The sequence below is a fragment of the Anoplophora glabripennis genome, unplaced genomic scaffold (genome assembly GCF_000390285.2).
Source record: "Anoplophora glabripennis isolate ALB-LARVAE unplaced genomic scaffold, Agla_2.0 scaffold26, whole genome shotgun sequence".
Lineage (NCBI taxonomy): Eukaryota > Metazoa > Arthropoda > Insecta > Coleoptera > Cerambycidae > Anoplophora > Anoplophora glabripennis.
This window is the reverse complement of record NW_019416261.1, coordinates 2,065,755-2,092,258: the sequence shown is the minus strand read 5'-3', so window position 1 is coordinate 2,092,258 and position 26,504 is coordinate 2,065,755. Positions and strand designations below refer to the sequence as shown.

General features: G+C 32.0%; 1 protein-coding gene across 1 annotated transcript in view; it reads right to left on the bottom strand.

The window, feature by feature from the left end:
• The window catches only part of LOC108905799 (probable sodium/potassium/calcium exchanger CG1090), a 63,277-nt gene extending 44,354 nt beyond the window's left edge, over positions 1 to 18,923 (bottom strand). The window contains exon 1 of the mRNA XM_023457313.1: positions 18,853 to 18,923. The gene's annotated coding sequence lies outside the window, so the exon portion shown is untranslated. The remainder of the gene's footprint in view (positions 1 to 18,852) is intronic.
• Between the last annotated feature and the right edge of the window lie 7,581 nt (positions 18,924 to 26,504).

The window sequence follows — 26,504 nt, the reverse complement described above, 5'->3', positions numbered from 1 at the left end:
AAATAGTATATTAAGCATTAAGAACGGTAAGGGTAATTTACCGTTCGAAGACAATGTTTGGAGGCTGAGCGAAGCGAAGCCTCCAATTTTGTCTGAGAACGGTATAACTCTTAACGTTCGTGATGCTTATACTATTTTTTGCACGATCGCAATAAATGAAAACGAAATTATATATACGTATTTAATTTTTTATGTAACGTCAAAAATGACGTTTCTGAATAAATTTGCGAAGCAGGTTTTTTGAAATCTACTGATGTTTATTGTTGTCACGGCTTTCTTAATTGACGAAATTGACAGTTCTAGAATAGAATAGAAATTGAAAAAACATGTACTGCTCCAATTTCTGTAAGCAATTGTACAAACTGTACATTTAATTTCAACATTAATAAATAGATTTAAAATACATCTTTCTTTTATATCAATTACCCACATTTAAAACTGAATTCTAGAAAACTCATTCCAAATCAATGCGATGTTAAAAAATGTCTATTTTGACAGTTATTCACTTACCGTTCTAGAACGGTAAGTGAATTACTTACCGTTTTGTTAGCCTTAGCAACCAGTAAGCGCATCCTACTGTCGTAGAAACAAACATGGTAAGTGAACTAAAAAAGCTTGATCGTGCAAAAACGTTTTTTAGTTTATGTATATTTTAATAGCTAATAATATTTAGACTCCATTTTCAATTTTAAAAAGGCTATTTGGAGGAGCAATCCTTAAAATTCAGAATCGGGAAAGGTCATCTATTGCAGTTAATTATGCAATTTTATCTTAGGTAATGTTAGAAACAATAAGAGAGACAATTTCTGTGAAGGTTTGTGGGCTAGATTATTTTTATTTTTTATATTATTAATTCGTGTGGTGTGATATAACATTTCTATTATATGTTGCGAGTATAATTCAGTGCTGGATAGAGCTTTAGCCCACAGAGTAGTTGCCTCCAATATCCTATATTTGAAAGTGTTTTTCAGCATACATCGATACATGTGTCATAGTGCAAATTATATGACTTCATCACATGAAAATTCTTAGAAACTTTTTATACTTGATTTGAATTAGCTTTTAAGGTAAAAGTAAAAATTGGAAATTAAATTAGAAATTATAATTCTCAAATTATGAGTTAGAAGGAAGAATACTGTTCTGTTTATAATGTGATAACGGACACTTCTAAAACATACGCAAACCTTTGAATCCTCTCCAAGTTTGTAAACCATCTGTATTTGATCCTAACCTTTTTTAGTCATTATCAAAATAAATTTTGTTTTGCATTTTACTACAACAAATTTCTATTCTTTAACCTTTACAATTTTCTTGATACGTATAAACCAAATGAACATCACTTTTGGAACGTGAATTTTTTTTATGTTTGTTAGTTGTGTTTTCAATGGCATAATTAAGGCACAGAAAATTGTTCCTAAAAAAAACCTCTAGAGACATGTCACTACGTGAATCATTTTAAGGGATACTTCAAAAGAATACATTTTATAATACTTCTTTCGGAGACACAAAGTAAATTTACCATGAATATTCAGCGAAAATTCCCATCTGTGTCGCAAAGTTTTCTGTCCGTGTCCTCTCAATCGCTATCTTTAGGGGCCGAGATACTCCTGGCGTTAAGATTGATTTATTAAACAATGGGCAAACTTTCACGTCGAATAAAAATGTACAAGGCTTTGCTCGTAATCCATCAAAGGGGAGTAATAAAATTTTTATTCCCCAAGTTGCTCTTAAAAGTGCCGGAAAAAATGCCTGTCATAAATCGCTTAACTGGTATTCTTAATTCACGATTTAAATTTGAAATTCTTGATGTCACAGAAGTAGATATTTTTTCCATGCAAACAAATGAGGCATACCTAAAGGAGAGTTTTCCTGAAATCAAACTTGTGGAGACCGCTTACTGCATTTTTTACTCCTGTAAAAATAATAGGATTTGGAAAAATATTCGTTTTCAAATCCGAGTCGAGCTTCAGTTAAGTTAATTCAACCGAACTATATTGGGATTTTTGGAGCAGCCGAGTTAATACAACAAACTACCGTCGTACTTTAATAAGGTTGGTGCTTCGTTGTTCGAACATTTGGGTACCAGGTTGGGTGCCATGTCGAGGATTTGCTTTATTTTGACCCTTGTTAAGCATATTTGGGACACTTAGGAAGCCATGTCGTGGAACATGATTTTGTCCACTTGAATTCTCCATCAGAGGCGTGTCTGCAGGGTGTCCCGAAATTCATGCAACAAAATTTGGTCACAGATTCTTAAGACAAATTTAGAGGACCAGTATTTTTTATTTTTGCCAAGTGGCCCCCTCTTTAGGAGTTACAGCCCCCTGAAGTCCGCCCCTAAGAATAATCTTTTTTTTATATCTCAGAACCCTGTTGTACGAGAATCACTAAATTTGGTACACAGGGGTTTTATGACATGTGGAATCTGATGGTGCAACGTTTTTTGGCGGGGAACCCCCTTAAGACAATTTTTCGTGGGCCCCCTTGTCTTTAGAGCCAAAAAAATTTGTCGCATATTTAAATTTCTTAATAATTATCAGTCCACTAGAAAGCCACTACAAGAAACTTTTCGTCTCTATTCTTTTTTCGTAAAACGCAATTTTTTCGAGAAAAATATCAAAATGTGATTGAATGCATATCGTGATTCGCCATTTTCCTCAGAAACATTGCGCTTTAAGAAACAAATATCAAGAGACAAAAAAAATCAAATTTGCCACCAAATGTTTCTGGGTCCAAAGTCAAGGGGGCCCCGTCAAAAAGCGTAGCACTGTGAGATTCCACATGTCATAAAACCCCTGTGTACCAAATTTAGTGATTCTCGTACAACATGGTTTTGAGATATAAAAAAGACTTCTTAGGGGCAGATTTCAGGGGGCTGTAACTCCGAAAGAGGGGGCCACTTGGCAAAAAGAAAAAATACGGGTCCTCTAAATTTGTCTTAAGAATCTATTTTGTTGCATGAATTTCGGGACAACCTGTATATCACTATCTTGTAGGCTGTGCATTGATTTCAAGGTCTCCTTTGAGTACCTGAAATATGAAAACTTCTTGGAGCTTGTGTAGGCCATCTATGAGTACCTATAATTTTGAACAGCACCTAGGAGCTTATTCTATCCCTTAAGATCTTCACCGCATGATCGTACAATGCCTGGCTGGATGCGGCCGGCGTTAGAACTGAGGTCTAGGCCGGGTGCAATGTGCTCGCAAAAAAATTTCTTGACACTTTTGAATTATTAAAAAATGTTTTCTTTTGTTAAAATGTCTTTAAAACAAACATGTGTCTCTACTTTGGCCGGGAATGACCTTGCGTAGAATGGTTGGAGACAGCTCGTCGTTCCGAAAGTTGAGCGAAAATTTGAAATCTGCTACGAGGGAATTCATAATGTTCAAAATAAGTTAGGCATTCTGCTTCGTAGTAGAAAATTTTACAGCTTTGTTGTGTCTCAAAATATTATTTTAAATAAAATATGCCTTCGATGGTTTTTTCGCACTTAATGGAGCCGTTCCACAAAAGAGTGCTTTCATTTAACAGCTGAACTATTTAGGGTTTACAGAATAACAATAAGTTTATAACGTTTGGCTATTTTCAAGTTCAACGGAAAACATTGAACAAAAATCAATAAAAAAACGAGTTGGCTTAGATATTTTTAAATCTATTTTTTTTTTCATTACAGGTACAAGATGGTCTAAGGCGTTGACGATCTTTTGTTTCGAGGGCCACATGGTGGTCATATTTAGCGTTCCAATACATATCAATGTCTATTGGCTTTCTATAAATGCTGTATCCTAGGGTATTTTCATCTAGAAATGGAAGAATACTATACTCCAGTTCCATGATGAAACTAATGTCTGCGCGTAGCTCATTGCATGTGAATTAGAAATGCTTCTATATTTTTGAAGCTATGAGGATAGATGTTAAATGTATTGTTAACATTATCTAAACAACACATCGGCTTCAGAATAGGAGAAAAAGGTTAATCTATTGCACACTTTTAGTCTACCACTTAAATTTCATACTTGTTTTCCCCGATGAGCTTCTCTTTCTTAATTGACACTTTTGTAAACAACGACGTCATGTCAAAACACATTAGGATGTCGTCTGTATCTAGTTAGATTCCCTTAATTTTTTCTATAATTTCCAGCACTTTTCACACGACCTTCCGTTTTTCTCATTAGATTTTATTTTTGTGTGATATATAACGGGCCAGTGGTTGAGTTGAGGCTAATCGAACTGCACTCATCGTCAGACTGGTACTTTCGGATTGTAGACCTTTAGAAAGCAATAAAGTTGGTGTGTTCCTGAATCACTTGGAATAAGGCTTCTGCAAAGACACTACCACTTTCTCAACTTTCGTTATTGGATTGTTATTGATATTGTTATACACTGGGTCTTGGGGTATGTTCTTCACTTTGGATATATTCTTATGTCACTGGACAGTTGCATTTCCTTTGTCAGTCGGGAATGTGATGATTTCTTCATTTTCTCGTGGATCTCTGACGGGTTAGTTTTCTTGACTAGTCAGACTAGGTTTTGGAGGCCTGACAGTTCATAACACAGGTGCTGCCTAAGAATTTAATTCTTTTGCAACTTCTTGGGGGAGACATCGACAACTGGTTTCCAGGGCACTAAGATTTCCTCCTTCAGGATCGTCCTTGTGAAATTTCGAATTTTGGTAAGCATAGTTGCAACATCATCATCTAGTTTTTCAGATGTTAGGTTAATAGTCCAGTCATTATAGACATGAAAAAGCCTCTTTCGGGAAGAAAATACTATTAGAAGTGTCTCTGCGGAATATTGTTCGGAAACGTGATATAAACAAAATATCAACAAATCAAGTTGAGACTAGTTGGGAAACTTTATTTAAACAATTGTCAAAGTTATGGAAAAATGGTTTTTTGACTCGCGTAAAAAAAACTGTTATTCATAGCGAAATAAGGTTTATACAAAAAATGTAGGTATTAAATAAATCTATAAAATGAGACAAGTCCGATTAAATTCCGATAATTTGTTTATACGTTAGAGCTCAAAAATATATGTCACTGTTCACTTTATCTAATCCAATTCCATTTAATCCTACTTTAAATAGTTTAAAATAATGATAATGCCTTAAACAATTTTTACTATATATAGAGTTGCTTTCTCGTTCAGACATCCTGTATAAATATTTCTTAAAAAAACACGTTATAAAAATAAATTGTTGTGGATTTCATTTCGTTCCCTGTCAAATCAAATTATTAAAGCAATCACGGTTGATGAATTAATGTTGATTTGAGTTTATGTAATGAAACATTTACCCGCTCATTCGACTGTTGGTTATTTAATTTTACGGCTATTGAACAAATAAATTACAGAGAGATATAATTTACAAGAATTTAATTTATAATTTTTTCTCTCTTTATTACTTTGTATTGTCGCCTTGCCGGCAAAATATCCATTTTAAGAAACGTGCGTGTATAAAATAGAGTGGAATATTTTGTCAGAAAATTGTGTAGAAACAGATATCGACGAGCAGTTTGGACTGGTTACTTAGTTGTAATAAAAAATTTATTTTAATAACTATTAGGTGTATACCGTGGTGTCCTAACATGATGCACATAGTTTAACTAAAAAATTATTCAATGTTTTGATTGAAAATTTACTAATTTTTGTACGGTGTAGATAAGTTTAACTATAACGTAACAAAAATAAATTTTTCTTAGAGTAACGAATTAATTATAACTCATGCAAAACTTTACGGTTTATAACGGTTTTGATGTGTATAAACTGATGTCGATGATTCTCATATTGTCACGATTTTTTTATTGTAAAGATTGCATTATAAGCAAAAAGCTTAAGCAATAAAACATTTTGAATGAGAACGATATATCCAAAGAACTGTAAAACCCTCTCCAAAGTAGTTGGGTTTGGAGAGGCTTCAACTTTCATCTGAAGCTACTCATTTAACCTTGTTCAAATTTTAGAAGGTGCCTTCGATAGTAAAAGTCGCACAGTGCCAAATCAGGCGAATACGGATGCTGGTTGACAGTTAAAATGCAACTTTTAGTCAAAAAATCCATGACAATTAGATGGCGCATTATCGTTCAAACGCCAACTTCCTTCTGCACGATATTCTGGCTGAATACGACGAATACGATGACCAAACATTTCAAAATTTTTCGTTTTCACTAAACATTATTTCTTTGTTAAAATAGTCTGTTGTAGGGAATAAATTAATGATGATAAATAAACTTCTGTCAAAGTCATTTGTTTGTTTGTTCCGCGCGCCTCGTCCATAGCCACTGCGATTCGTCAGACATAAATTTCCCTCCTGTTTTTTCAAAAATAGTTTTAAACTGAAATATGTCGAAAAGTCCTGAACCAAACAGTAATATATTATGTATTTTTGAAAAGAGACAAATTTAACGATGCATTAATATACCGGGTGGTTCAGCTAAAACTCCGCGGGCTAATTACTTGGAAACAAAAGAAGATATATACGTTCTGCGAGTTCTATTTGTTAAATATACAGAGTGATATTATTTTTGTGTAGAAATAATGCCATTGGGATGGACGTCGCCGGCCGGAGAAAATATGTTTTCATTGCTGGAACTTTAAAAATATAACTATCTAAAAGTAAAGTCTTTTTTCAACGTTTTTTGTCATATACACTTTTTCGTCAACATTAGTATTTTTTGAGATATCCCATTATTTATTTTGAACACCATATTTTTTTAAATACAGTTTCGTTGACTTTTACTTGAAGTTCTGTATAGCAGTATTTATAAAGAACACTGTTCAACATGATGCAGTTCAGATGCAGTTACTGCATTCGAGTTGCCCTAATGCTTACATTCGTAAATGATACAATATGCAATATTATCTAGTAGGTTTATGTCACTTATGTTATTTATATAATTGTCAAATAACCAATAAATTGTATGACAGTTTAGTGGTAATCAGGTTTTCTGTTTGTGCTTTATTAAAAAAAACGCATTATGGTTCAATATAGTAATGCCGAAAAGTTTGATATTATGATGATTTATGGTGAATGCCGTAGAAACGCAAGAGCTGCTACTAGATTGTATAGGCTACGATATCCTAATCGCCGACGACAGCCAAACGACAAAACATTTAAAAATTTAGCAACAAATTTAATGCAATATGGCAGCTTTCAGAAAAGTAAACGTGACCGAGTACGGACTATCAGAAATAATGACAATGTGGCACAAATTTTGCAGACTGTTGAGAACAATCCAACAATTTCATTAAGGAATATTTCGGAAGAAACTGGAATTTCGTATTCCTCCTGTCAGAGAATGCTCTCTGATAATAGGTTCCATCCATTCAAAGCAACCATTGTTCATCATTTGAGACCCGATGATTATCAACGCAGATTAGATTTTCTTGCTAATTTTTCCGTATTGTACGAAGAAGATAATACCATAACGAAGAAAATACTATGGACTGATGAAAGCCGTTTCCATAACAATGGTGTGGTAAATATGCACAATTGTCATTATTGGTCAGACGTAAATCCAAAATGGACCAAAATATCTCACAACCAAAATATTTTTGGAATTAATGTTTGGTGTGGTATTTTGGATGGCAATTTAATAGGACCATATTTTTATGAGGGTAAACTAAATGGTCAAATGTATTTAAACTTCCTCCAAAATGAATTACCCGAGTTATTAGAAAACATCTCTATTAATGTGCGGCGCAGTTTGTGGTTTCAGCAAGACGGTGCTCCCCCACACAATGCAATAATTGTCACAGATTGTTTGCACGCCACATATGGCGACAGGTGGTTTGGAACAAATGGACCAATTTGTTGGCCTGCACGTGCACCAGACTTGACTCCCCTTGATTTTTTCTTGTGGGGTCATTTAAAAAATATTGTGTATGAAGAGCCAATAGAGGATTTGGCCGATTTATGCAACAAAATTCAGGCAGCCTGTACTGCAATTGACCGTCACACATTATTGAGTGCCTGTGATACCGCACTGAGACGACGATTCGAAATGTGTATCTACCAAAATGGAGAAAATTTTGAACAGCTCCTTTAGTGTACTAATTCATTTTAATCATTTTTACTTATAGTTTATTTTAATTTTCTTGAATAAAAGTTTATTAGTAAGTTAATATTCTTTAACAATAGTAAGATGTACTTTGTACCTTTATTCAGTACTTATTAGTGATATTATTTTTGCAAAATTTCTGAACTTAAAATTCTTTTTTTCAAATCATACCGATTTATTAATTCCTAATATTTAAAGTAAAAGTCAACGAAACTGTATTTAAAAAAATATGGTGTTCAAAATAAATAATGGGATATCTCAAAAAATACTAATGTTGACGAAAAAGTGTATATGACAAAAAACGTTGAAAAAAGACTTTACTTTTAGATAGTTATATTTTTAAAGTTCCTGCAATGAAAAAATATTTTCTCGGCGTCCCGACGCCGGCGACGTCCATCCCAATGGCATTATTTCTACACAAAAATAAAATCACTCTGTATATTTAACAAATAGAACTCGCAGAACGTATATATCTTCTTTTGTTTCCAAGTAATTAGCCCGCGGAGTTTTAGCTGAATCACCCGGTATAGGATGCTCCATTAAAAAAATTATAATTTAGTGATTTCCATTATTCAGTTGTTTTTTCTAATACTGTATATTAAAATTCATAAAAAAGCTATAACTTTTGTATTAAAAACTTTTTTGTAATTTCAATAATGAACTCACAATACAGTTCATTGCTAGTCCTATGCGGAAACTACACTATCGAGTCTGAATTCCATGTCTTCAAATATTGTCCTTGAACATCATAAGCCATATTTCATCGTACAGCTGTTGGGAATGATTTTAGGAAAAAAATATTACGAAAACCACGCAGCTGATAAAAATGTTAGAACTTTCACTTGTTTTTCTGGTAAAATCGAATTTATTGTCTTGTTATTTGTTACTTATTTTCCAACGAAACTCATAATTGTCGTCGTGATAAATTTCTCTGGATTTCAGACGAGCCAATTTCTAGAAATTTATCTACAACGCTGCGTAACTGATAGAGTGCGCTATAGCGGAAAAGCATTAGCTGAAAGGTGAACAGACCCTTTTGTTTCAAAGGGGTTGGTATAAATTGATCTCAATTTTTAATGAATTCTCTCGGGGTTGCTCTGAACACCTCACGTCTAAGGGCTCGCGCATGCGTGTTGAGATGAATAATTTACTGAGAGCTTTGTAGGAATACAGTTTATTAGCATAATATCGAATTGTAAACCACCCCTGAAAACATAAATCAAATAACAGGTTTTCAATTTTAATTGAATTAGAATGAATTAAAATTCTTCATTTTTTTCACCTCCACTGATTTATTTTAATAAGAAATTATACTGAAAATGCACAGGACGATACACTTACGAAGAAACACGCTTTCGTAAGTTTTCGCATATCTAGATCTAGATTCTTAGTATCAAAAAGCCTTAATTTGAGAGGATTCTATGAAAAATTGTTAATCTGAATTAGCTTATGCCTAATTTAAATTAAAAGTTTACTGTAGTTGCAAAAACTACTCAAGAAAAAACTATATACATCTTTTATTAAGTATTTATCCAAACTAACCTATCATTGTTTAAAATTCCTTGGGAAAATGTTTACATAAATCCAGCTAAAATATATAAATTTCCTGACCATATAAATTAATTCTTGAATAATTATTAATTTTCATCAGTTTCCCAGAAGATTAATTAATAATTATTCGAGAATACATAAATCCATAAATACAAATTATTATTTACTGAAATACGTAGTGGTAAATTAAACATTTTGTTGGTATCTCGTCGATATAAAACTTATACCAAATAAGATTATTGCAAACGTATTGTAGAATCGTATGCAAAGGTTCTCAGTAGGAGAAATCAAAATAACTTATAAAATGAAAAAAAAATGTTTCAGACAAATCCTACATACTTTTAGCCGTAGAATCCGAATCTGTAATAAAAAATAGGGGTTCCCATTTAGGATTTCAAATTTACCTCTACCCCGCCCCACCTACAAGGAGGAGGGGAGGGGGACTAATTTTAGCACATTAGTGAATGATTAAATTTTGATTGTTGATAATAGAGTGCTTATTGCTCTATATATTTGAATGTTTCAAGTTAAAAAAAATCACCAGGTAGGTATATCAGGATTTAAAGTACCTTTTAAGGACATAATAGTAAGTACTTAGGTATTATATTAAGTTAAACTTTTTTATAATCGACTGTTATACAGAGTGTCCAAATATTCCGTATATATGTAAATATCACAGACACTTGGGATCAAAATAAAAGTATTTAACTAAGTTTACTTCCAATCAAAGTTGGTTAGCCGCTAGAGGGCGTCAAAATTGGCAAAAAATGTAGTTTTTTCCAACTAACTTTCACTTGGGTACACATGTCACTTGCTGACATAGTACCGTCGTGCGCTAAACCGCAAAACCCATACATACTGACATTTTATATATTTAAAATCAAGAAAATAGTAACATATTTAAAAGTTTCTCATTAAGTAGGAAATTTTATGAAGAATGTCATTTTCATTTATTTCAATTTATAAAGAAAACATCTTTCTCTTGTCGGGACACAGTCATGGCACACATTGTTTGTGTTATACAAGCTATTTTTAGAAATACAGAGCGCTGAAAAATTTCATAAGATTAATAAATCTTGGCATGATGATTTAGTAGATACTAAGAAACATAGGATTTAGACTCTACTAAGTATTTTAGAAATTCATGGATATGATTTTTAAGTTTATTCTATATCAAATAATAAAAAAAATCACCCTGTAAATAGAAATTGTTAAATATCATGGCTTTAATAAAATAAGAGTACCTACCGGTAATTTACCTAACCGTGAAATCTTTACAAGTCTTATTCAGCTATTTTTCTTTTTAGAGTAAATTAATCAGGAATCAGGAAAAGTAATCAGAATGATTTGCAGGGATATAGAATTATCAGGAAATCTCACGCAACACTGGTTTTATTTTAGATGGACTTCATTTATTTGCTGACATCCAGCTTAATGCTAAAATCCATTTTGTTATCCAATTCCAATTTCACATAACAAGACAGCAAGTAATATTAGGTAGCTCTCAAATATCTTTTTAGACATTATATATATTTATATATAAAGTTGAAATTTTCTTGAACCTTTTGTTTAATATTAAAATATATTTATTTTCTTGGAAATTGGGTTCTGGTGTGATAGTCGGTTAAAAAAAGGATAAAAGAGACAGCAGCTATTTCTTTCTTGAAGTTTCGTTCCTGATCAGGAACTTTTTCAAAAGGCTTTTATTGTTAAAATTGTTATTAAATAAAACCCAAACAACCATTATTATCCTTAGAATAAAGGACCCCGCACAAATCTTATGGAAATTGGGTCCCGGTCAAATTCGCTGAATTTTTGATGTGATAGAGTTGATCATACTGGTCAATTGTCTCAATGGCCACAAAGCTCAAAAATGAATAGTTTGGCCGATACAGAGCTTTAAAGCTCCGAATATCCTCAACGGATTTATGTATATGCGCAGTGTGTATAGACTTTTGAAATAGCCTATTTCATATTTTTTNGGAAAAGTAATCAGAATGATTTGCAGGGATATAGAATTATCAGGAAATCTCACGCAACACTGGTTTTATTTTAGATGGACTTCATTTATTTGCTGACATCCAGCTTAATGCTAAAATCCATTTTGTTATCCAATTCCAATTTCACATAACAAGACAGCAAGTAATATTAGGTAGCTCTCAAATATCTTTTTATACATTATATATATATTACATTAAAGTAGATTGTGATTTATACTTTTATCAAATTAAACTACATTAAACTTTTGCTTAGTTAACAGTTTTAGAAATAATTTTTTTATTAGTTATAAGTTTAAGAAGACTGCTTGGGAAATAGTGTATAAATATTAATTTGGTAAGGTGGTGTAACTTATAAAACTAAAATATGCTAAAAATGATCTTAAAAATGCATTGCTTAATTCTAACATTTTTGTCTAAAATGAGTTTGTCTAGACAACACATTTTATTTTATTGGACTGGATATTTAAAAAAAAATTGTCAATTAAAATGGTTTATTTAAGAAGAATCAATCTCTCTCCACGTGGCCCAGGTAAATAGTGTTTACATTAGTTTTTCAAGTGTCAAAAATGGCTTAAGTGTATAGCAACTCGGAGTTGATGGATATTGTTTTAATTTATGGTGAAGCAAGACAACATTTATGTTATGATGAAGCAAAACAACATTTGTGTTAGTTCGTAGAGACTGGGTAAGATGGGCTTAAATGTGTTTACACGTCGATGGACAAAATTTTGACAGTTGTTGAATATCATTAATTAAATCATTTTCGATCTGCCCTTTTCGAATTTTTTTTCACAAAATTGTATTTGTAAGAGTACCCTGTACATAAGTTCTGAATCACCTTGTATAACCTCTTGCACCAAAATGATCAGTCAAGACGTTGTTTTATAAACTGAATTACACCAAAACTAATAGTACTATTTTGTAACATATTATAGAGAATATAAGGGATAACTTTTACAATTTTGTTAAATAAATGTAATCAATAATATCGCAAAAAATATTAATCAGATTTACTTAAAACGTCACAGAAGAGCAAACATAATTTTACGGTAGATATTGTAATATGTCACAAGTTACAGTTTTTTTATATTTTCTTTTTATTATTATTTCTCTGACTAGCATCCATGCAGTTTCATAAATTTTGTCTTTTTCATATTCTTCTTTTCTAATGACAAAACGATCATGTTATTCAGTGGAGGAATAACATGAAAATTTAAGAAAAATAAAGTAATTTATATAATTTGTCATATGCAACTTATTTCAAGTCCAATCTTAAGCCGCGATTTAACATCTTCTGAAAAAAATCATTTAAATGGTATCAAAATACTATCCTCCACAGTGATTTAGCTATTTATTCTTAATAAAGGTATCCTCCATTGCGAGGGGTCTGGTAGAAATCTTTAGATATTAAGATACCGCAGCTCCATTGTGGGCTACTCATTGGAGTCGGAGCTGGTATGTATCATCAAAAGGCTCATTGTTATTATTGATGTAGCAATTTCGTTCTGGACAATCTCCATAATATACATATAACACAGGAATCCAAGGTTAATAGACTAGATACTTTCTAAGTTATTGAAGACATACTTTAAGCTCTCTTAGGTAGAATGAAGCACAAAAAATTTTAAGGAGACCGCAGCTTCTACATATGAATAGGTTGTCAATACTACAGGGCCCCTTACTGGAACTATATTCTCCAAGCAAAACGCAAAGAAGTTCGTAGGTTCTATAATAGGACCAATACTACAACATTAGAGAGCCTCGGCAAAACAAACCTCAGACTTGAAAGAAATTCTGTGAGAGAAAGACTTTCTCGCTACCTGAAGAATTTATAAAATAATGAAAGGGAGCCACGAATTTAGAATGGAAATTCTTAGGCATCCTAATGGTACATAGGCGTGTACTGTTAAGTAAATACCGAGCCATCTAATAGACCACCATTTTATGGTGGATAGGGGATTCACATCAATTACATCAAACGTTTCTGGTCAATTTAGCTCTATGTGACGCAAACAGGATCACCTCAAGAGCAGTTTTAATCTTCTTGGAACTAAAAAATCGTGTGAAGCTAGATTCCTGGTCACAGTAATATGACGATCAACGATTGGATTGGATTGCAGGTTGGACAAAAAAAAACGATCAACTAAAAAATTATCGGATGAATGTGATATGTGAAACGTTGGATTCCTTACAAAGGAGAATTGGGCTAGGCACTAACGTGAGGTGCATGGTATTGGAGCACAAGGACTAGGATTCCATACATATTCTCTGTCACTGTGTTTGTTTCTTGGTGAGAAGACGCAGATACCTAGGGGCAGCAATATTTCTACTCCCCCAGGACATCAGAGATATTTCAATAGATCTAGTGTTTGTCTTCGCACGTACCATGAGCATGTTTGAAACTCTTACTAGCGGCATGCACAATGGGACACAAGATCTGAGTGTTACGAATCACAGCGACAAAGTTTTTATAGCAACAACAACGCCTACAGAAAACTGCCATCGTGCTGAGTAGAAATGATTTTTAGCCCTAAAGAAAATTCAGTAATTAACTTTAAAAATTGAAATATTTCAACTTTGATTTTTGTATGACTATGTAAAAGGAAAAATTAATTTAACAAGAAATTTCATGATAAAGTTAAAGGAAAGGTCAATTCTTCAAATCTACTACTTTTTTATTCACACCAAAGAATTTTCTATAGGTTTATTTACTTATATACAGAAAAGTTCAGCCGTAATCTTAAAAACTAGCCTATTTCCCCGAATTTAGCTTTACGTGTGAATTTATGTTGAGAACACAGGCACAGGAACAATATAATTCTCGCATTGTCATTCAATATTGATTTCTATTATCTTTGTGAAAGCTAAATACAGTATTGATAAATGATATCAAGAAAGTAACTCATTGATAGGAGAATAATTGGCTTATATTTTTAGAAGTTTTTATCATTTAATTAATGATATTCTATACATATTTTATTTGGATTGGATAATATTTGTTCATAAATTAAATATGTATACAGTGTAGGCCAAATGCGCCACTTTTAGGAGATTTATCATATTTCCTTAGCATACAGGCAATAATATTCATGGATTGTATTTTATGAAAAAATTTGAACCGTTAATATTGCATTCATTTAAGATATACAGTACTGGATTTAAGGTTTTCCCTGCTAATATTTAAAGTGTGACAGTTTTTAGGATTATTATGTCGTGACCTGTGTACCTGACCGCTGCCAGTTACAGAATTATCATTCACTTCCTTAGCCTTAACTACGAATCTTTGACGGGCTCTTGTTGTTCTCGGACTAGACTCTGTAGGGGCGGACCCGCTATTAAAACCCATGGGCCCGCCCTGATGTTCATTTCGGTTATTATTAATAAATTAATCTTAATATAGATATACATATAGATGTTTTGTAAGTATAATAATTTCATTCAAATAGTACTTCGACTTAGATTAATGAATCTTGAGTTAAGGATATCATTAGTTAAAGGCAAAAATCTGTTAAAACAGTATACAAATATGTCAACTAGTCTATCAACTCGTCTATTAAAATTTGTACGCCTTTATAAAATGGATAGTGCATTTTTTAATAGCAATATTATTTCTCAGAAAGAAGTATGTATTACCCAATTTCTTCGAAAACGATTTATCTTTGAAAAATAATTTTGTAAAGCTTTTTTAAAACAAACTTATCACACAGCTTAATAATTGTAATATACAGGGTGCGGCATTAGTGCGTCGAAGTACTATATCTCCGTTATTGTAGAAGATATCAAAAAAAATTATTTACAAAAATTGTAGCCAACTTAAAACTGCACATTTTAAAATTATTTTCGTATATACAGGGTGTTACGTATTACCAGGATGAACCAAACATACTATTTTTTAAATGGGACACCCTATATATTATTTCAAATTTAGATTACGCTCATCTCTCCCATGCTTCCAATATAGGGTTTAATTATGTTATAAAGGGTATTTTAAAAGTTATGGTCAATTGTATACGAGAATCATTCCCATTTCAGCGTCCTGTATACCCTAAAAAAAACAACTTAACAATATGCAACAGTTGAATATAGGGCGATAGGATCTCAGAAATAATGATTTAGCTATACGGAATGCTTTATAAAAATGAAAGAACATTAAACGTATTTTCAGTTTTTAAAATAAAATATAGGGTGATACATTTAAAAAAATTGAGAAAATTATGTGCTCGAATTTTGGCTCGCCCTATATTCAACTGTTGCAATAATAAAGAAATAGCACTTTCTCGTAAAACTGTACCAATATCAAAAAGTTACGCCTGCAAAAAATTATTGTTAAGTTGTTCTGTTTAGGGTATACAGGACGCAGAAGTGGGAATGATTCTCGTATACAATTGACATAACTTTTGAAATACCCTGTATAACATAATTAAACCCTATATTGGAAGCATTGGAGAGACGAGCTTAATCTAAATTTGAATTAATATATANACATTTGCTGAGAAAGCATCGTTTTTGAGAAAAATACAATGGATCGTGTCAAACTTAACCAGCTTTTACTTAATATACAAGATTTTCCTATGTCGATACTTATTGAAATGTCTAAAATAACATTGGGTAGCATCTTTGAATTAAAATAAACCATTTTATACCAAGGTACCTTAATTTAATTTTGCTTCTTAAAAAATACATATTAATAAATATTTAGTTGAAATGGAGTAAATAAAATTAAGGCCGTTTTTTTTTTAAAAAAAGCAAAATTTTACTTGGTCCCAGTCGGTTTATTTTCATTAAAGGTTGTCTTTAAGGTATGGCCTATTCGTTTCTGGACATATACACTATAAGGAATTTAACCTCAAAAGAGTTAGGTACCTATATCATAAAATATCACAAATAAATGTAACAGCTAACGATGTCTAGCAGATGATTGAAAACTTACAATACTGATTTATTTAGTACCGCAAGACATAGCACCTTCAAAAAAATAAACCAAATTTAAATGTATTCCATTAGTTTCTGGAAAAAAAAATTACTAAAATGATTTTAAAATATAATTTTTGATGGACTGCATCCAATAAATAAAAACCGATATGTGCAGAGTTTATAAAAAACATCCTTTTTTTAATATTCTCAGTTCCTGAATGTATGGTACCTTCTTCCAAAACACCCTGTATAACTTTTTATGGATCATCAATAAAGTTGCTGTGCCACTTTGGCATCCACAACTGAATACAAAATTTGTTTATAATTGTCTGTAAAACATCTGCCAAAAATTCGTCACTAGAAACAGTGGCCTAATAATATTTCTAATTTGAAAAATTAAGTAAAAGTCGAATTGATGTGAAACACAGTTTTGTGCTCTATAATTTCAATATTAAAACATTTTATTACACTGATAAAAATGATAAATCTAGCTAGAGGTAAGAGAAAAGATTATTATAAAAATTATTATTTTTTATACAGGGTGCGGCGAAGTACGATATCTCCTTTATTATAAAAGATATCAAAAAAAGTTATTTACAAAAACTGTGCAAAACTGCACATTTTAATATTACTTTCGTATATACAGGGTGTTACGTATTACCAGGGTGAACCAAACATACTATTTTTTAAATGTGATACCCTCGATATATTATTTCAAATTTTGATTAAGCTCATCATTCTCATGCTTCCAATATAGGGTTTAATTATGTTATACAGGGTATTTCAAAAGTTATGGTCAATTGTATACGAGAATCATTCCCATTTCAGCGTCTTGTATACCCTAAACAGAACAACTTAACAATAATTTTTTGCAGGTGTAACTTTTTGATATTGGTACAGATTTACGAGAAAGTGCTATTTCTTTATTATTGCAACAGTTGAATATAGGGCGAGCTAAAACTCGAGCACATAATTTTCTCAATTTTTTTAAATGAATCACCCTGTATTTTATTTTAAAAACTGAAAATGCATTTGAACTTCTTTCATCTTTATAAGGCATTCCCTAGAGCTAAATCTTTAATTTCTGAGATATTTACCGTTTAATAACAAAAATAAAGTTTTTAAAAAATTCATATTATAACAAGTTGGTTAATATTATAAGAATTTCGTCGTAACAACGGATATTTTGTAATGTTTTATAACAATTTTTCACACTGTCATTTGCCCACAGCCAACTTGTTATAATAGGATTTTCATAAAAACTCTCTTTTTGTTATTAAATGGTAAATATCTCAGAAATAATGATTTAGCTATACGGAATGCTTTATAAAAATGAAAGAACATTAAATGTATTTTCAGGTTTTAAAATAAAATATAGGGTGATTCATTTAAAAAAATTGAGAAAATTATGTGCTTGAATTTTGGCTCGCCCTATATTCAACTGTTGCAATAATAAAGAAATAGCACTTTCTCGTAAAACTGTACCAATATCAAAAAGTTACGCCTGCAAAAAATTATTGTTAAGTTGTTCTGTTTAGGGTATACAGGACGCAGAAGTGGGAATGATTCTCGTATACAATTGACCATAACTTTTGAAATACCCTGTATAACATAATTAAACCCTATATTGGAAGCATGGGAGAGATGAGCTTAATCTAAATTTGAAATAATATATAGGGTGTCCCATTGGTTCACTCTGGTATACGATATACGAAAATAATTTTAAAATGTACAGTTTTAAGTTGGCTACAATTTTTGTAAATAACTTTTTTTGATATCTTCTATAATAAAGGAGATATCGTACTTCGACGCACTAATGCCGCACCCTGTATATTTTTGCAACTACTTTTACAAAAAGAATTTTTTGTTTAAAAGTCCAGACCAAATATTGACGCAGAAATTTTACATTTTCTGTGATCTATACCTACTCCTTTACTATTCTCATAACCAGATAATAATAGGAATATTTTATATTTATTTAATTGTATTATGATGTTTATTTTAAATATAAAAAAATAACTCTAAAATAGTTCGTTCTTCGACGAACGCCAGCAATTATAAGATGCTTTATCCAATTTACAAAATACTTTTTTCCTTTAAATAACTTTAATAAATCTGGAGGAATTTGATGTAGATTCCTTCAAATATTAATAATTGAATTTTTTTAATTGATTGATCTAAAACGATCCAAAGAACAATCTCCTGAAATCATATAATGGACATAAAAAACATCGTGTACATGCATTTTTAATTGGTTAAAAGCAAAAAGTGTATCATTACATTTATATGCCATTTCTGGTTATTGAATGTATCAATGTTTGAAACTAACCTGTTTTATAGCCGGTTGGGTACAGTCCTGATTTGTTGTGTTCTCTACCTCTGGGGCATGAGTGGTCCCATTTGAAGAACCCCCTCCTCCTCCAAAAGTTCCGTGCAAATGAGTTAACATCGTCTCACCTACATGGTGGTGAACCGTAACGTTTTTGGTAGAATTATGATTTCCAGGGGGTCCACTGACTTCGGTTTTATTACTCCCCCCAAGAATGGAGTGTAATTGTTTGCCTACATGTTCGGCAATATCAGTGCGGTGCTTTGAACTGTTTGCCGAGTTTTTGGTGGATTCGTTCGTAAGTTTGTAACCATCCATTGCACTATGAACATCCTCCGTCATCACTTTAACCAAGTGTTGGTGGTGTTCCTTTAGGTTCTTGTCTAAGATGTCGGATTTGCCAGTAGAATTATGATGTTCCGGACTGGTATTGTTTTGTTGTATAAGTACCGACGAGTTACCACCTGTATTTGTTTTAAATTTGTCATTGTCTTGGCTTTGGCCTTTTTCGTGGGTGGAACTGGACACAATGTGGATTATGGAGTAGATTAAAAAAAATACTGATATTTGGAGGTATTTATGTCGCCTTGTTTTCCTCATATCCTGTAACAAAAAATATATTAATATCTATGATTAATATTATGTAGCGTTTGTGGAAAAATTTTCGTAATATTCCTTTAAAGTTTCTAATGCAAAGAATTTAAATCATTTGGTATAGAGATGTATACTTTTCCAAGGTAGGCTTTGAAAAACAAAATTTATAAAAGATGTTCAAACTTAGCAACCGTAAAAAAAAGAATAATTGAGAGTGAAGGAAAGAGTATTATAAAATATATTTTTTAGACTTTTTGAATTATTAAATTAAAATGCTAATAAGAAAGAAAGAAAACAATAAATTAAATAAAAAATAATACAAAAACAACGAAATAAATAACAACATATAAATAATTAACAATTAATAAAAAAATATATATTTTTAACAACTGTTGGAAGTGATTTCCGTTTATTTCGAAATTTTAAAGGACAATATCTCGAAAATATTTACTCGTAGCGACACTTGCAAGGTATACAATTTTTGAGTAAAAAGGATAGGATAATAAGAAAAATATAAATATCTAAGAGGCAGATATAGAGAGATGCAGAAACTTATGGCATTTAGGAGCATGTAAAGTCTCGCAAGTGGCGCCCTTTACTAAGTGACAGCAAAATTACGATCGGATTTGAATTCGTCGCCTTAAAGAACCTCCGATCCCCAAAATGTGCGTAATATGGAATGCTTATTTAAAAATAATGATAACAAATTTATTAATCTGACGTCTCTTATTTTTTTTTTAAGTATTAACTTTTGGACTAAGATAAGTTTGGTTAAATTTTAATATTTTAGTTTGTAGAATTTGTTGTTGCTCTATGTACCATGACTTATGGGACCACCCTGTATCAATAAAATTAATATTAATTAAAAATAAGTATGAGTATTAATACATTATAAATATATCTTACATATTGTTCGAAGAACGAGATGTTTTAGAGGTGTGATCTTTTTATATTAAAGTGGGATTACAACAGAGTTAAATAAAGTAACTCTAAAATTATTTGCTTTTTGTTAAAAATACAATTTAATTTTAAATTCAACGCAATGTGGCAAATGTTCAAAAAATCATTGATGTAGAAGTTCTAAATTTACTAAGGCGGTAGCTCCTAAAAATTTCTATAATAATACTTTTTTGAATTGTTTATACACTGTATTGTATTTAAAGTTGTATTTCTGTCGAGAAATAGCCATAATGTTTTATTATTGGACGAATAGTTTTAGGAATATTTTCGATTTTCTTAACTGTGTTATAAACGCACTTCAATATAAAAAAATCTACTTTAAAACGATTAATTCTCCAAATGTAAGATATTTTTTTTTAGAAATTCCATTTATACCTAATAAAAACCATTACTACTATTTTTTCTAACTTCAACATCCTGTATCTCCAAAACGAAGCGAACTATAAACAGTTCATATGAAGCCTTTTGCTTAAAACAATCTGATTTATCATTTGGTGAAAAACCTGCATACGTCATTATTCTTTTTTGCGATCTGTTGTCTAAAATACCTTATTACAAATTAACACTACAGGGTATTTATTTATACATATATACAGAACACTTGGCATTTATTATTTCTATATTGAGTAACTAACAAAAATATCTAATTAGTTGTTAACGGTATACCAAACAAGTGATGCTTATTCAAGTTTTCTTCAAACAAAAGCATAGTGATAAATTTTCAAAGAATTTATGTCAATAAAATCGCGGCTACTTTGTACAATGAAACCCAGTTTTCTACGTTGCCGGCAGTAGTTGCGATATGCGAGGAAAAAGTTTCGGATCGAAGATAACACCGAGATCCAGGAACGTGGCTGGTCTTTGTAAGTTTGTTATTTAAATTATAATTTAAAATTAAGATAATTTGCGAGTAGATGACAACGTTACACTTTGAAGCATTGATTGGTAACTTATTTTCTATGTAGCATCTAGATAATTGGTCTAAATTGTTATCCTAGTCTTCTAAGGTTTAAGTGCACATCTAATGCATCAGTTATATTATTTATAAATAAAGGGTGTTCAAATATGAGTTAACTTTTTAAATTTGCCGCCATTTTTGTTTTTTGTACTATAATGGTTTTGTTTTTTTTGACAGCTGTTAAGTAGAAACATGGCGGTTAATGAATATGGAGAAGTATACGATTGAACAACCGGTCTTATTGTGAACAATTATTTTAAATTTGGTGAAAGTTATGCATAAGTTGTAAGAAAATATCCTACAAAATATGGAAAAACGAATTGTCTTACAAATAGCACCATTCTAAATATTGTGAATAAATTTGAACTGGTTCAATTCAAGATCAAAGAAGTAAAATTTACAGTCGTACTGGTTGTTCACAAGAAATTATTGTAGTTGTCATGAAAGTGTCGCTGCTGAATCAAACACATCAATTCGTCATCGTTTACTATACATCAATTAGGCATTAAACAAACCACTTTATTCAGTATTTGGAATTATTTAAGGGCTTGCAAAGTACAGTTAACACAAGAATTATTGCCAACTGATCATGTATTACGTCGTACATTATACGCGGGAGCCAATGGCTCCATCTGTTGTGCGGACTCTCAACTGTGCCATTCAAATGGCTACAGTAGGAAGCGACCTGCTAACTGCAGGTACTTTGTTGCACGACTGCCACCCACAGAGGGCGTAACACAATGTTTGACTTGTCAGTGCTGCGAGAAACAACTACTCCGAGAGCTATTTGCTCCTACCGGCATTGAATTATACTCGCAACACCTAGTGCAACAGCTACGATCGTTTGTCATCAGTTTACCCACCAGGCACCCAGTTGAGCTTGTTGCAATATAAATGGCTTTCATACTACAAATGCAATGTTATAGTTGCAATCGGGCTTTCGCCACGCGAAATATGGTACATTTAAATAGAGTGGTAATGGTAAATGTAGACGTTTTGGAGATATTGCTATAAATCGACGAAATGACGCAGGTCTGCCTCCAGCAATTGTTACACCCGAGACTCGAATATGTAATAATTGCTTCCAAACTATTCGTCGTGAAATTGAAGTAATAGATAGAGCAATTATTACATATTCGAGTCTCAGGTGTAACAATTGCTGGAGGGAGACCTGCGTCATTTCGTCGATTTATAGCAATATCTCCAAAAACATCTACATTTACCACTCTATTTAAATGTACCATATCCCGATCGCAACTATAACGTTGAATTTGTAATCTGAAAGCCATTTATACTGCAACAAGCTGAATTGCTAATTACAAAATGAACACACCTATGAAAAAATGACCAAAGCAATATCGAGTGTATAACACAGTAAAAACTGCAAGTGAATGGTAATTGAACAGTAATATCGATTAAGAACTATTTGACAATAAGTCCAACGAAACTGATATTTTTCAACATTCTAAATATTTGAAATACTCATAATAATATAATTTTTCTAATAAAATAAGAATATTTGAAAACACCCTATTTTTCGATATATATTTTGAAATACTGATTTAAAAACAAGCGAGAAACTGTATCCTAAAGTTGTTTCGACTACTCTATCTTGGGTGTTACTTTGAATACAATCATTACATTGTTTTCAATCATACGCTAATAACTGAAATAAAATATATAATTGATCGAGAAGAATGGTTAAATTAAGTTAACACACACATACGCACACCCACACGCACGCACACGCACACACACAAACGAATGGATACGCACTATCAAGACGAATATATACGTATTATACAGTTTTTAAGCTTCATGGAGCTTTTACGCGACTAATAAGCATTTAAACACGTGCTTGACACGCATTCGCATTATCAACTTTTAACATCGAATATCTCGGAAACTGTCCATTAGCGAATTTTGGGTCCATGAAGACTTTTGTTCCTCATAACAAACACAACCTATTCCCAAAATTTCATTAAAATTGACCGAACGGCAATTTTCCACAAGTTTTGTGCGGGGTCTTTGCAAAGCTCGACTATTGCCGTCCTTCGGAGAAGGCCTCATGAAGTTTAGCAATGATTTTGAACAAGTAGACTTAGATCATCGAGGCCATGTGTTGCATCTGGTATCGACTAACAGCGTCGGTTCAGCCCATGGTTAACGGAAAAATCGATATTTCTAACGCGCGAAAAGACGTAGGAATTCCAAGATATTTAAATAAGTTGTTAGAATGTTGTGAGGAAATTAATAATGGATCAAATAGCTGGTTTTTAGATGGACTTTCCAAGCTATAAGAATAAATTAAATGAGACTGATTAATCTGTCCCGTGTTGCTGTAACGGAGTCACAAGAGGAAGGTGTAGGGTTACTTGTAAGTTCAGTTGAGTCTCAAAATTATCCATACAATTGTAAATTCAGTCAATTAGGTATTAACATGGTATAGTTAAGCCATTTCAACCTCCAATATTCAGGGAGCCCACCAATAAGATAAAAATAGAAACTTCTGGACCCAAGAAATGGGCGTGTTGAAGCGAGGTGTCGATTTCAGGAGAGATCTCCGAAAAAGCAGTTTCTCCTTGGATTCCACACTGGGTAGTTTTCTTAATTTGGAGTCTCGGGTTAATTTAATAACGGATAAAATCTTTCAAAATTTTGCTATGAATTCGCGTTGGGTTCCCTGAATCTCGCATTGCGTTGTCGCGTGTAAATTTATCAATAATGTTTGTTCGAATCCGCTGTGTCTGCGTTATTTTGTTTTTTTTTTTATTGTTATTCAAACCCTTCCTGGAAAGGTTTGGCGATTTCTTGTTCTTCCGACTTAAGTGTCACCCTATACAACCAACCACTGGATTACATTCTACATGAGCGACGTACGGTAAGTGTCTGGACTTCATTCTCTGAACGTACAACATTTCTAAGTTCCCACGTATTAATTAAAGTGTAGATAAAAAAAATAAAAAATATATAAACTACCTTTCGAGAAGTTAATAGTAAACCCTTTTGAAATCCAGTATCGTTATGATATTAGTCACAACGGTAGATAGATAAAAACAGAAATAACCCCTCAGGTTACAGTAATAATGGAACAACTAATACATCCACAAAAAGTAACTGTTTGGTGTAGTTTTTGGTTTGGTAAAGTGATTAGTCCATACTTCTTTGAATATAGCTGAAAATGTTACTGTGAAGGGTGCTTGATATCGAACGATAATAACATTTTATGGAATGAATTGGAGCATATTAATGTGTAGAATATATGGTTTCAATAGGACCGTGTAACATATCATACAACAACGGAAACAATCGATCTTTTGAAAGAGAAATTTGGTAATCGAACAATTTGTCGAAGATAATTATGTTAATTGGCTATCAAGATTATGCGGTCTGTCATCATTAGACTTCTTTTTAAGTTTTTTTGTAGAGCAAAGTTTATGCTGACAATCCTCAAACCATTCAACATCTGAACGAAAACATAATTGAACAAATCAGTCAAATTGAACCACTATTATATGAACACGTGATGGAAAATTTTTCTAAAAGATTGAAGGCTCATAGAGCTACAACAGGTGGTAACTTATTTGACATTCCTTTCCATTATTAATCGCAACTTCTCTACTTTAATATTCAATAAAGATATCTAATTATTTCGAATAAATTATTAACAAATTAACTCAAATTTGAACACCCCCTATATTGAATAATCATAATCCTTACAATCGAAATTATTTACTTTTCAAATGGACATTAAAATACTGACTACTTAGTTACAAGTCATTACAATTTATATTCGTGACGTTGCAGAAAGAGCACAAAGGGATAATCTCTTGTTGGTAACTATTGACTAATTACAAATGAAAAAACATCCCACCCCAATAGTTTTTTTACGAAACACAAGTTCATTGAAATATATTCCGTAATTAGAGAGAATAACTCGAGTTTTTATTTACGTTTCAATGAAGTTGAAATACCCCCAAGAACGGCGACTGGTGCGCCGCAAAAGCGACCCATTAAGGTATTAGTTTAATGTTTCTATAACATAGCCAAAGAGGCACTGTGTATAGACTCCGTTATTGATCACAACTCTCTGGCGCCGGCTAAGACGTACTCTCAAATATTTAACGTCTGATTTTTGCTAGAGGCGCTGTCTATTTATATCCTGGCCTATATAAAAGTCAGAAATTTGACCCAGACAAGAAACCATGTATTAGTATTTTCCCATTTCAGTTAAGGAAAGTTATTATTTTGACATGCAAAACGTGGTTGTAAAAAATTATTCATTAGTGACAAAAGTGGCATTTGTATTTGTTTTTGTTTTTATATCCCGATTCAGATTATTCTTCGGATTTTGAAAGATGTTTGTGAGTTTTCAAGCATCATCTTTCACATCGGACGGTATAGCGTGTTCATATTCACTCGTTTTTTAATGGTATTGTCGAACTGTACCGTGTGGACCAATTTCGACATATTTAGGGGATTTGTTCCATTGAGTACTTTAGATGTTACTGGCTCCGTTTTTCAAAAAAGTTGAATGGCAAAATCCCTGTATACAAATGTCTGATTCGTAGAGCCGGCACCGAAGGGTCAGTGATCAATAATTATAAGATTTATGATACATCTGAAACACGTAAGTTGCTTTACGCATCGTTATCATCAGTTTCAGAATTTGGGTAGGATCGATTAAGAATGTGCACCATCAGATATTTCTATCCTTGTTTCAACTAAACTTATTTGCCGCGATGTTAAAATATTTTGATGTGAAGAGAACGAACGTTCGACATTCACCGATGTAATATTTGCATAATTTAAATAATTTGTTCGTAACTGGTCTAACTTGGTAATTTCGACTCGGGATTGTATTTATTCCAGAAGGAACGAAATGTTTCATTATCGAATATGTGAAATGGTAGGTTACATGCAATCAGCATAAAAACTAAATCGAATCGACCATCTGGTTACCGCCATTTTTTTATATCTGTGTTGTGTACTGTTTATATCTTATTATTTTTAGCTTATTAATATTTATTTTAAACAAGGAACATATAGAAACATAAACAGGATTACAACTTTTTAATTGTCCAATATAGCTATCTTTCTTATTTTAAGAGGTACAGAAATGGTTAAATGAGCAAAAATG